The sequence below is a fragment of the Humulus lupulus genome, chromosome 4, assembly GCF_963169125.1.
Source record: "Humulus lupulus chromosome 4, drHumLupu1.1, whole genome shotgun sequence".
NCBI lineage: Eukaryota > Viridiplantae > Streptophyta > Magnoliopsida > Rosales > Cannabaceae > Humulus > Humulus lupulus.
In genome coordinates, this window is record NC_084796.1 from 242,612,867 (window position 1) to 242,626,861 (window position 13,995).

Here is a 13,995-nt window from a genome sequence, read left to right on the forward strand (position 1 = left end):
CCCTTTATTGTTGCTCTTTATTTATAGATTGGTTTTCTTTACCTTTATTTGTAAGATCCTTGGTCCAGTTGTTTTTCTCTGCGCTGATTTTTGGTCATTTTGTGGGCTCCCATGATATTTCTTTTTTCTAGCTTTTAATTAATGTTTTAGCTTCTTGGTTTTATTATTGTTGTTGATCTTGTACTTTTAGACAGAGGTAAATAATTTCACCAAATCAACCTTCCAATTGGGTCTTGGTTAAATCTAATATGTGTGCTAGTTTATGTGATTTTTTATTGATGGCTATAAGATCAAAATTTGTTGCATGCAATAGTGGTTTACTGGGCTTGCTTAATTTAGATTTTGTTTGCTATTATGGGTTGTCTATAAGGTAGATTTGTTACTGGTTTCATTTCCTTTAATTCTATGGCTTGAAAGTTGTATTTTTTCTAGCGAATTGGCAAATTTTAATTTATTGTGAAGCTTTATTCCTCAGTGACTTGCAGAGATGTTTTCTTTATATCTTCCGAGTAATCTTGTATTAGAAATTGGCTTAGGTTAGAAATCAATTTTATTCCAAAGAGTTTATGAATTGGTATAATATAGTACTGCTCTTTGTTTGTGATGCATTTTTATTTTGTAATGTCTATTTTTTGTGCCAATTTTGCTTTACTTTTAGTCTTGGTCTTCTTCTTCTTATAATATTATATGTCTGGGTACGTATATTAACTCTCATTTGAGAAAATATGTTTTGAAATGAATTGAAGAACCCATCATTTTCCTCTTCTTATATCAATAACATATTATTACTATGTATGTATTTAATTTAGTTCATTATTAGCTTTTATATCTTCGTACGTTTGATTAAGCCTTATTCTTTCTCTTCTAACTATACGTCTTTTGGCATTATTACACGTTACACACACATTATTTCATTTATAATTCTCTCACTATGTTTTAGGGAGCAATTTAATTCTCTATTCGTTACCTTTTGTTTATTGAATAAATTCCATTAATTACTCTTTTATCATTTTATTATGTGATTTTTCCTTTTCCAATATTGTAGCATATTGTATGTAAATCCATTTAAAATATTATTGTATTAATTTACAACACTGTATTACGATGTATCAAGTTTTACGATGACTTTTTTGTAACAATCTATTTTCAAAGAGTAATAACATTTAGCACATTATTGCATTGATTCTTAAAATTTATTACTTTTTTATCTGATTTAAAATTGATTACTTATTCTGCATATGACAATTGCATATCGAAGATATATAAGAATGGTCAACAGATGTATGGCATAATTTTTGTGTTTCATGATTTTGTAAATACAGTTTTTAATTTTTTTATTCAATTTGTTTTTATTAGATATGTTTAGTACGTAAAATAGGAATAAATTAGCATTAAACATAAATTGCTATTTATTGATATAAGTCAAAAGATTATTATCTTAATTTACGCTTATTTAACGGTTTATATATATATTACACTTTTAGTTTGTCTCAATCAGTTTTGGCATTTATAATTTTTTTCTAATAGTAAATGACATTTATTCTATAACATTGATTACTTTTTAATATTAATTCGTTTTTTCTACCGAGGAATTTTAATTCAATAGTTAAAATTTTTCATTTATTATAATCATTCTGGTTAATTAATTGAGAAAATTTTCAAATTTTAGTTGAAAAAACGTATAATATGGAAATTAAATTAATTTTTAATTAAAATTTTAATTGCTCCTTTATATTAATTAAATGGTAATATGTAATTAAAATTATTTTAACCTATTAATATTCTTGTTACAATATTTTGTTTTTATATTTGGAAGTTAAATGGTATTTTATATATAACCTAATATTGTTTTTTCATTTTTATTATTAAGAGTGATTATTTTATAATTATGTTTTCTATAGTTTCTTTATTTCAATTATATAGGTACATTGTACAAGAATCTTAGTTTTTCTCTTGGATATTGTTAAAGCCAAAATGTATGTATCTCCTTAAGTTCTAAATTAAGTATATGATATCTCTCACATATCTTGTGCCTATTTGTAAGCTTGTTTGTGCATGTTTAGGGCAGCTCCAACGAGATTGCAAAACAACAAATATAGTGCTAAAAATACACAAAATCAAATCCAACCCAACTCCATTTATCCCACCATTATGATGTCAAGCTACAAAACCCCACCAAATATGGTGGGATACTGTAGCAACTGCAAAAACAAAAAGCAATACTATTTTGCTTTTTATATTAGTATTTAATAATAAATATATATGTATATTATATTATATATAAGATAAAATAGTAAAATAATAAATAATATACTTTTTGGTGTTGTGGTTGGAATGAAAAAAAAATATGGTGCTAAGATTCATTAGTTTTGGTGTTTGTGCAACACCATATATGGTGTTATGGGTTGGAGATGACTAGGCTTGTTTTTTGTGCCTGTTTGTAGGCTTGTTGTGCCTGATTATAGGCTGGATGAATTGGTAGTCAACACATAAGATTGACTATTATAAAACTATAATCAGGTTGCTAGTAATTTCATTCAATTCACTTTGGGTAAAAATGAATTTTAGCTATTTTAATTAATTATTTTTAATTATTGGATGTGGTTGATTTGTTATTTTATTACTCTCAATCACTAGACAAAATTAATGGGGTATTAGACCCCTAAACTTTAAAACTAATTTTATTTCTAAAATTTGAATAGAGGGAAAACCAAAGGATTGAACTTTGGCTTGATTTCTTATATTTTAAAAGATTTTTTTTTATTTTACTTTTAAGAAGTTACCTATATTTGTTTGTTTGTGTTACAAGTTTACTTATCAACTTTTCAAGCATAAGTTCTGGTGAAACTGAAAGAGATTTTTCTATGCTCAACATTTGATATTCTTCTTGCGGCTGTTTCTTTGATTTTTCTTCAATTGATTTTGGTTTAAAACAATAGTTCAACCTATTAAATTATTTGGGTATTAATCATTTTGATATAAAAATTCTTTTATCTAATTTTCAAGAGTATATTTACATGTTCTTTGACTAGACAATGAGTTTTGTTGGCTAGAGGAAATCCCTCTCCTAATTTGTACTTTCTATATTATGCATTTTGAATAAAATAAATTTATTCAAAAAAAAAAACTCTGATATATAGAAGCCATTATTCCTGGCTATGAAGTACATTAATTATTCATTTTAATGTTGACTCGAAGAGTAAACATAGTCTGAGATTTTTTTTTAATTATTTATAAACTATTTATAGATATAATGTCACTAGAGGATGAATACTACTAAATAATAAAAATATAATTAAAATGATTAACGGATATTAATGCTTAGCTTGAACTCTAGTCAAATATTTTAATCAAATAGTACTCTAATTTTGATATTGCATTTATGGAATTTTAGTACAAATCAATTTTTTGGAGCTTAGAATTACAATTACATATTATCCCCAACTAGCTTGATAATACTAACAAATAAGTTAATAAAAATAATATTGTATTATTTCTAAATACATAAAATATTTTTTTTTTTTGTAAAATAATATTAGTTGAAAATTTTCTCAGTGAAAAGTATATAGATATCTATTTAAAAAAATAATTTAACTGTTGACGCGGTTCTTCGCCAATAGGTAATTAAGAGAAGAAGAGAAAGGGATTAGTGCTGAATATAGAACCGTCGCAGATATAGAATCTTAGATAATGAACTAGGTGACTCAAGACACGTTTTTTAAGTGGTTCGAAGGTTACAATCCTTCTACTCCACTAGTCGATATTATTGATATATTATGGGTATTTGGTTACAAAGCATATATCCCTTCAGAGACTATTTTTCCCAACCCTTATCAACTCCCAGGTTCTCCACATTTATAGGAGAAGGCACCTGGAAGTTGATAAGGAGGTCATCCCGTGACCTTATTATTTGTCATATCAACTCTATGACATTCATGATTAATTCCTAAACCTGACAAGTATGGTCAAATCGATAGGTAAGGAGATAATGGGCCGCACGGCCCAACCCAGCCGAGAGTTTCTGAACATGCACGCTCCTGCTGCGTGTCCGAGAAGTCAGGGGGATATCAGACACGTGATTTCAGATATATGCACGTTTATCTTGCGTGTGTTGACTTTACAGAGGGTCAAAGCTCCGTACATAGCTCGTGCCACGAGCTGCTCCCCTGACCCGATCTTCGGCCTTCAGGTTCTTTCCCCCAATCCTGGGCAACCTTGGCGTGTCCTTAGAGATTGCTCGAGCTAAGAAGGTACGAACTCGAAACGGGAGCTCCGGTCTTGGGGATGTTCATGGACTAATCGTGATTAGTCAGTAACTCGGCCTGCTAATCAGCCCGTGGGAAAATCAGGGCGTACATCTGCCCCCCAAGCTCCTGCTCATGGTACATGACGTCGTATATAAGACCACAGTAGGGGCTTTTAGACTTCCCCATAAACTCTTCGCATTCCACTCCTTACGCAGGCGTCTGATACGTGGAACGTCGTGGGTGGTGACGGTACGTCTTACGAGAACCGCATTTAATGGCCTAGCCTATGCCCAGCCGTCGTTTCGTATTTCGAGTGGAAGGCCTCAGATCCCTCACCAGGGTCATCCAAGAGCCTTCTACACGTGATCCTTCACGTATATAAAAAGGGGGTGGCCACCCTACGCACGGGCCACCCTTTCATTCGAAATTTTCCAAATCTCCTTTCTTCTTCCCTCTCCATATTTCAGAAGAACGAAACCCCCAACCCTATTGCTGCCATTTTCATCGTTCACGAAGCTTAGGCGCACGAATTTCTCCGAAGCTTTGGAAGCTACTACACCGATGAAGTTCCTACCAACGCAACACCCTCGTCTACCTCCCAGCCATACACTGTAAGTTTCCTGACCCTGTTCACTTTGAAAACATGCTACTGTAGCTTAGGTAAAAAATTTCACTGTAGCCGCATGCAAGGGTTTTCTGGGTTGTGTGAATATGGGGGGTGACAGCCCTTTTTAGGTTAGGGCACATTTGTGGTAGGAAATCGCTTTAGAGTATGGGTTTCAGGATGCTTTTTCTGGAAAAATTTCTGGGTAGGAGTTTTGAGAATTTTTGGGTACAAAACCAGGTAGCTTAAGGAACACGCCTTTAAGCGGTTTTGTAATTTTCTGCCTATTGAAACTTTCCCCCCCAAGGCAAATTCTATTCTGAACCCCCTGACACGCGAATTCCGAGTAATCTGGGATCTGTTGGGAGTATACGCGCGTGTTCACTGAACCGCGTGGTTCCACTCTCCACGAGCTGGGCTTACCTCAGCTCGTGCAAATAATACTTGCTTCCTTCTCCTGCTTGGGTCGCCTTTTCTAAAGTGTTTTCTTTTGTTCGCTAGGCGACCAGATGGCTCCAAAAAAGAACCTCCCCCAGAAGAACGTTGGAAGCTCGGCCTCCTAGCAGGAAAAGGGAAAGGCAGTGATGCCCAGCTCCCCGATCCCCCGCTTCGGGCCGGCCATGGAGAAGGAGGTCGAGGTGGCCCCCGACGCATTTTTTGAGGCGGAGAGAATCGTTTCAAAGATAACCGACCAGACGAAGATCAACAAACTCTTCCCCAGTCACAATATTCCACTGGGGAAAGCCTCCGTGACTGCCCGACCTGCCTCGGATGGCGAGCGGAGCTGCACGCCGCTCGATGAATCGTTCGCGGCCTGGAGCGGTGAACACTTCAAGGCAGGGGCCTTCCTTCCCCTGGATCAGTACTTCGCTGATTTCCTGAACTACGTGGGGTTGGCCCCTTTTCAGCTCCCCCCCAACTCCTACCGTCTGCTGGCAGGGTTGAGGTATTTATTCAAGAAGCAGGAGTGGGAGGTCCCTACCCCTGCTGATATTTTATATTTCTTTTGCCTCAAAGCCAGCCCGGATCAGCCGGGGCGAGGTGACGGGTTTTACTATTTAACCCGTTTTCCCAATACGGCGGCGGTCATCGAGCTGCCCAGCCACCCAAATGACTTCAAGGACCAGTTCTTCATGTCAACTGGGTTCCGGAACTGCGACCACCACTACTTCAATCGTCCTCGTAAGTAATCTCCGATCTTAGCTCGCCTTTTAAGTGTTACTTTATCTTAGCTCCTCCCGTATTCCATTCTGATTTTCGCCAATCTTGCAGCCATCTACGCGAGGATCGAAAAGTCTGCGACCCTCGGGGGCCAATATGAAACACTGGCAGGCTTGCCCCCCAGTGAGAAGGACTATCGCGTGCTTGTGACGGACGAGACGATGGTGTTCTGCGAGCTGATTTTCCCAAATCAGACCCTGAACCTGAAGAGGCCCCGGGGGCCGCCCCCAGCCCGCGACAACAGACCTATCATCGTGGAGGAGGTCGCGGTAGAGGAAGACGAGGAGGACGAGGCGGCCGAAGTTCCGCTTGTGATGAATAGGAAGAGGACCTTGGAGGTCGCCCAGAGGATGGGCGAGGAGAGGATCCAATCCGGCGCAGCCGGGGGTCCTTCCGGCCAAGGTAACCCTTACTTGCTTAAGCATCTAGATAGGGCCACTGCAGACCCCCGGCTGGTTAGGTTCAATCCTAGGCAGATCGTCCACCGTCACCGAAGGGACCCGGACCTGAACATACTCCTGCTCCATTGTGTTGACCGGCTCGTGCTGGATCACCAAGAGAGCCGACCTAGGGGTACCGTAGTAGTAGATAACACTCTAGCTTTTAGGTCGATCTTATTCGAGGAGTATGGGACCAACCTACGCACATGGCCATCACTCCAGAGGGTTATCTATGCTCCGGGGCTTAGGCATTATGTAGAAGAGTCTAGCCTTGAGTCAGAACCGGACCTAGAACCTGCGCCAGTTCATGAAATAATCGTCTTAGGTTCTTCCAGCTCGGGGGGTAGGGCTCTCTCAGTATTCACATGCTTTTTAGCTTCAAACTTTTGTCTTTATCTTTGTATGATTGCTAACTTGTAATAACCATGTTTTTTGTTTGACAGAAGAGATGTCTCAACCCGAGGATAGCTTGCGGGGCATAGTCTTCGGGGGGAACACCCCAGCCGGGCCAAGACTGAAAAGGCTCCGGGGTTCCAAGAGCTCTGCCGGGGTCTCCACGAAATCTCCAGCAAAGGAGAAGGAGAAAACCCCGCCAGCCCAGGTCTTAGGGGCGATCCTTCCAGCTGCCGGAGCAGGACAAATGCCTCCACCGCCTCAGCGAGTTCCCCAGGACGGAGGAATGGAGATCGGGACTTCGGTCGTGGTAGTCCCCGAGGTACGCATCCCGGTCGATCCCCAGGACCTGGAGAAGATCCCAGAGGCCTTCCGGGGAACGGTGTATGAATCGGCGAACTACGTCGTTAGCCATTTTTACAAGTTCAAAGAGAAGGAGCTCCGGGCTATTGAGACAATGAGCCCGGTTGACGTAATAGAGTCTTCAATGGGCATGACCCTAACGTTAAGCTGCCCCGTTCTTTTAAAGCTTTTACCTTTGCATATCGCCTTATTTTTTCACTCAGCCAATTTATCTTTCATTTCTCGTAGGGCGTCGCTGCAATTCACCGGAGCATCACCAGGGCCAGAGCTCAGCTCGAGGAAATGAGGACCGAGCACCAAGCCGCTCTCCAGGAGGCTCAGGCGGCAAAGGATGCGTTGGCGACCTCGAAGGCCGAGTTGGAGAGGACACGCTCGAAGGTCCAAGAGCTCGAGACCTCCCTTGCCACCTCGCGGAAAGACCTCGAGGCAGCGAAAACTGAGGCCCAGGCCGCCCTGGAAGCTGAACGGGCCACCTCGGAGCAGTCCATGCATGATTTGTTCTACCACTGCTGGGCCCACAACCCGGAGGCTGACTTCTCTTTCATGCCACCGAATCTCTGGGCGCGCCTGCTGGTGAAGTTCCAAGCTCGCCTCGACAAAGAGGCACCGCCCTCGGAGACTGGGGAAGCCTCTGGCGCGGCGGAGCATGGTGAGACAGTGACCTCCAAGGGGCCAATCGATGGGGCTTAGGACGCTTTTTCCTTTTTTACCTTCGGATATTTTTAAGTTTTTTGTGGAACCTTTGCATGAGGTGTTTTCACCTCGAGACGCTTTGCCTTTAATTCACACTTTTTAACTTAGGCTTTTTTCATGCTTCTGGCTACATTATATATATATATATATTTTTTTTGACAAAACTTAGTTCGTGTTAACTTTTATCCATATCTTGCACTCTTTAAGAAGAACAACGAAAAATAGATTTAAATCAACTTCTAAGTTTTATGACCCAGTTAAAACCAGGAGCTTATTTTGAAAACTTAGTTCGTGTTAACTTTTATCCATATCTCGAGCTCTTTAAGAAGAACCACGATCAATAAATTTAAGTTAACTTCCAAGTTTTATGACCCAATTAAAACCAGGAGCTTATTTTGAAAACTTAGTTCGTGTTAACTTTTATCCATATTTCGAGCTCTTTAAGAAGAACCACGATCAATAAATTTAAGTTAACTTCCAAGTTTTATGACCCAGTTAAAACCAGGAGCTTATTTTGAAAACTTAGTTCGTGTTAACTTTTATCCATATCTCGAGCTCTTTAAGAAGAACCACGATCAATAAATTTAAGTTAACTTTCAAGTTTTTTATGACCCAGTTAAAACCAGGATAGGACTTAGTTGGCGTTAACCCTTATCCGTGTCTCGAGCTCTTTAGGACGAGCATCAATCCATAGATAAAAATCAACATCTAAGTCGTTAAGGTGACCTGGTTATATCCAGGTACCATATGCCCCCCAAGTAACTGGGAAAGGGTCTTTCGTGGTTACTTTAAGATTACAATTGCAAATGTGCGTAAAAAGCTGATTTTTTATTAATATATAGAAAGTGGCCTTCCAGGCCTTACAAGCGGATCATTGATAATATTTCTTTAAGTGGATGGCGTTCCAGGTCCGCGGGACCGCCCCTCCATCAGGTCGAGATAATTTATAAGTTCCTTCCTTGATGACTTCGATGACCTGGTATGGTCCTTCCCAGTTCGGTCCCAAGACTCCATCTTTGGGATCTTTCCCGGCTAGGAAAACTCTCCTTAGGACCAAGTCGCCAACGCTAAAGGCGCGTTTTTTGACTTTAGAGTTGAAATAGCGAGTGATCTTCTGCTGATAATGGGCGAGCTGGAGTTGCGAATCCTCTCGCCTTTCATCAACGAGGTCTAAGGAATGGCATAGGAGCTCGGAGTTCCGATCTTGGTCGTAGGACTGGACTCTATGCGACAGAACCTTAACTTCCACGGGGAGGACTGCTTCACTCCCGAAGGTTAGGGAGAAAGGAGTATGACCTGTAGGAGTCAGATGCGAGGTCTGGTATGCCCACAGGACCTGGGGGAGCTGTTCCGGCCAGACTCCCTTTGCTTCATCTAATCTTTTCTTGAGGCTCGCCTTTAGAGTCTTGTTGACAGCCTCGACCTGGCCGTTCGTCTGAGGATAGGCCACGGAGGAGAAGCTTTTCACAATTCCATGCCTTTCACAAAACTCGGTGAATAGGTCGCTGTCGAACTGAGTGCCGTTGTCGGAGACGATCTTCTTGGGCAGGCCGAAGCGACAGATGATGCTTTTAATCACGAAGTCAAGCACCTTTTTAGACGTGATGGTTGCCAACGGCTCGGCCTCGGCCCACTTGGTAAAGTAGTCGATGGCTACTACGGCATAACGGACTCCACCCTTTCCAGTGGGCAGGGCGCCCACTAGGTCTATTCCCCAAACAGCAAATGGCCAAGGAGCCGAGATCATCCTTAGCTCGACTGGAGGAGCTCGGGCAACTGCAGCGAATCGCTAGCACTTGTCGCACTTCTTCACGTATGAGATCGCGTCTTTGGACAGAGTTGGCCAGTAATAACCTTGCCTGAGAACCTTTAAGGCCAAGCTTTGCCCCCCAGTGTGATCTCCGCAGAATCCTTCGTGAATTTCCTGCAGGATGGCCCTCGCTTCATTTGGAAGAATGCATCGGAGGAGAGGTAAAGAGTGCCTACGTCGGTACAACACTCCATCGATTGTCGTATATCTCGGAGCTTGATATAGGACTCACCGCGCGTCGTTAAGTCCCTTGGGCAGCTTGCCCTCGGCGAGATATTCAAGTATAGGGGTCATCCAGGTCGGCCTGGCGTCGACCATCTCGATCTCTACCCGATATCCTTCTATTTGGCTTTTCCAAGAATTCTACTGGTACCAGCCCCAGGGTATCTGTCTCTCCCGAGGTGGCGAGCTTGGCAAGAGCATCTGCATCGGTATTCTGTTCTCGAGGTATCTGTTCGATCGATCCTCGCCCAAACACGGACAGCTCGGCTTTTACCTTCGACAGATAGGCGGCCATCTTTGGTCCTCGTGCCTGATATTCGCCCAAGACCTGGTTAACCACGAGCTGGGAGTCACTGAAGCACTGGACTGAGCTCGCCTTTAACTCCCTGGCTATCCTTAGGCCAGCCAGCAAAGCTTCGTATTCCGCCTCGTTGTTGGAGGCCTTGAACCCGAACCTTAGCACCGAGTGGAACCTATGTCCCTCGAGGGATATCAGGATGATTCCGGCCCCGGAGCCGTTTTCGTTGGATGAACCATCTACAAAGATCTTCCATAATGATTGGAGCGAAGTGAGCTGAGATGAATCCTCCGCTGGATTTTCTTGGAATCTCGTGCACTCTGCCACAAAGTCGGCCAAGGCCTGACTTTTTATGGCAGTTCGTGGAGTATAGAACATCTCGAACTGACTGAGTTCGACTGCCCACTTTAACAAACGTCCCGATGCTTCAGGCTTTTGCAAAACTTGCCTTAATGGTTGATCGGTCATGACGTGTATCGAGTGGGATTGGAAGTACGGCCTGAGCTTTCGCGAGGCCGTGATTAGGCAGAATGCCAGTTTTTCCATCAGTGGGTATCGTGATTCTGCCCCTAGGAGTCTCTTGCTGATGTAATAGACTGGCTTCTGAACTTGGCCCTCTTCTCGTACTAGTACGGCGTTAGCCGCGTCCTCAGTGACGGCCAGGTAGAGGAAAAGAGGCTCTCCCACCTTGGGCTTGGATAGCACGGGCGGTTCAGCCAGACGCGCCTTCAAGTCGAGGAATGCGCTTTCGCATTCTATTGTCCATTCAAACTTCTTGTTTCCGCGGAGCAGGTTGTAGAAGGGCAAACACTTATCGGTTGACTTGGAAATAAACCGGTTCAGCGCGGCCACTCTTCCTGTCTGGCCCTGGACATCTTTTCGCGACCTAGGCGAAGGAAGCTCGAACAATGACCTGATCTTGTCGGGGTTTGCTTCGATTCCCCGGGTATTAACTATGAACCCTAGGAATTTCCCGGATGCGACACCAAAAGTGCATTTCTGGGGATTGAGCGTCATGCCATATTCTCGTAGTATTTTAAAACATTCTTCCAGGTCGGAAACATGGTTGTTGGCAGTCTTTGACTTGACGAGCATGTCATCGACATACACTTCCATGTTTTTTCCGATCTGGTCCGAAAACATTCTGTTTACTAGCCTTTGGTAGGTAGCGCCGGCGTTCTTCAGACCGAACGGCATGACCTTGTAGCAATAGACATTAGTTGGGGTCATGAAGCTATAGTGTTCCTGGTCCGCCGGATTCATCGCGATCTAATTGTAGCCTGAATACGCGTCCATAAAGGACATGAGCTCGTGTCCCGCCGTGGCATCCACCAGCTGATCGATCCTTGGGAGGGGAAAACAATCCTTGGGGTAGGCTTTATTCAGATCGGAGAAATCAACGCAGGTCCTCCATTTCCCGTTGGGCTTTGGAACTAGCACGGGGTTGGCGACCCAAATAGGGAATTTCGCTTCTCGGATGAAACCACATTTTTTGAGTCGGGCCACTTCTTCTTCAAGGGCTTCAGCTCGGGTTGTTCCTAGACGTCTTTGCTTCTGAGACTTGGCAGGAACGCTTTTGTCCAGATGGAGCGTGTGCATGATGACACTCGGGCTGATCCCTACCATGTCTTCGTGCGACCATGCGAATACATCTAAACTAGCCCGGAGGAACGTAATTGTAACGCCCCAAACTCCAGGGACCGTTACGGTGTGCCTTGTAAACAGTGCTAAACTCGCTAACCGAGTCATTTGGCCAAAATCGTGAACTAAGTATGATTAGCGGTTTAGGGATTAAACATTTTGGTTAAGAGGTAACGTTTCACTAGAACGTTTAGCATTTACATTGGGATCCCGAAAATAAAGTTTCAGAGTTTATTACAGAAAATATTTACAACAGGCCGTTCTAAGCGGCAAAACAGGGTTCAACCCTAGTTCCACTTTAAACCTCGGCCGTGGCGGACGAGCAGCTGCATATGTACACGTCATCACCTAAGCTCTCCAACTCAAGGATGGTCCAGCTTCCTCTTGCCTTTACCTGCACCACATAGCACCTGTGAGCCGAAGCCCAGCAAGAAAACACAATATAACATGATATGATGTCAACTATAACCATGGTAACCATTTGGAACCAACGGTCCATCCAGATAGGTGTCAATAGCCAAAAGTCACAATAATGAGCATCGCTCCTTCTAGCCATGTGACGATAGGGTCACCAGGGCTTAACCGACAAGTGATCCTTTCATAAGTTTGATTAGGACAGGTGCATGGTGAATGGTCACCAACATAACCTTCCTCCCGACCCTAGAGTCGTGCAATGGACAGCGTCCCTTGGCCATGTGACAAACAGTCACCGGGGTCATATACCTTGGCCATAAACATCTGGTCATAGACCAGGCAAGCGCTTATAGTTCTCATTTACCTTCCGGTCAGTCCAGCATTAATACCCCATATGAGTCATTCAATGCCGACCTCGATTAGATCTAATCTTTATTTGGCCCGGCGTTCACAACGCACTGCCACCTCTGACCCTTGGGTCAGTAAAGCACGACCAGTGCTCAGCCCGTGGTGAACTTAACTAATAAGTCACAGCTTCACAGACGGATCTGACACTATTGTCGATTCTGACTAATAAGCCAGCGCCATACACAAGTAAGCCATGCCACCAAACACATATCACATGTCCAATATCCATAACAAGGTATTTAGCATGCTTACTAACAGATACCAGTACAAGTAGGACCATGCGCAACCACAGAGGCTCAAGCTCTGAACAATATCATACTCAGTATATAAAGCATGTCCCAATCGCATGTTTCTTATGCATCATGTGCAACATATTCAACAATCCAACATGCACCAACAACGGCCATGCATGTCACGTTTAATAGCCAACCAACATGCATCAAGAATAGCCATGCATGTCATACATAATAATCAACCGTCATGCATCTATAATAACCACGCATGTCATGCATCTATAATAACCACGCATGTCATGCCCAGTAGACAATCAACATGCATCATAATAGCCATGCATGTCACATATACACAGGGTGCAGTTTTCTTACCTCCGGTTCGAGTGAGAGTTAGAGTAAGAACGACCCCTGAGAACGATCGATCCTCAATCCTTTGACGGTCACCTAGTCATAACCAAAACAACCTCCAATTAATAAAAATCACCAAAGATAGGGTCTTAACCTAAATCTCACTCTCGGGACCTCGAAACATGCCCACATAGTGAGTAGATTCGATCCCGGGCCTTAAAGATTGAAACCCCAAGTCAAAAACCCTTAAAAACACCCAAAACAGGGTTCTGAAGGAACAGGGTAGCGCTATAGCGCTGCCCTTCTAGCGCCCCAGCGCTCAAGACAGAAACACAACCGCCCTACTGAAACCCTGTGTAGCGCTATAGCGCCCTCTGATGGGCGCTGTAGCACTACCCCCAGACAGCACCACCCCAGAAACTTCCTTCTTCGACTTCCTCAATTCTAACTCGATTCCAATGCTTCCAAATACCATTTTTGGTGCCAAATGAACCCAAAAACCATCCCCACATGTCCTAAGGACCACAACCCCAAGAACCCTAGCCAAAACTCCAACCAATTCCCAAGTTTCCAACTCAAAAACCAGCAGAAACTTAACATAGAAAACAGAGCAAAACCAAGAGTTCTAGTGGCTAGAAACTCACCTCAATCTTGGCAACA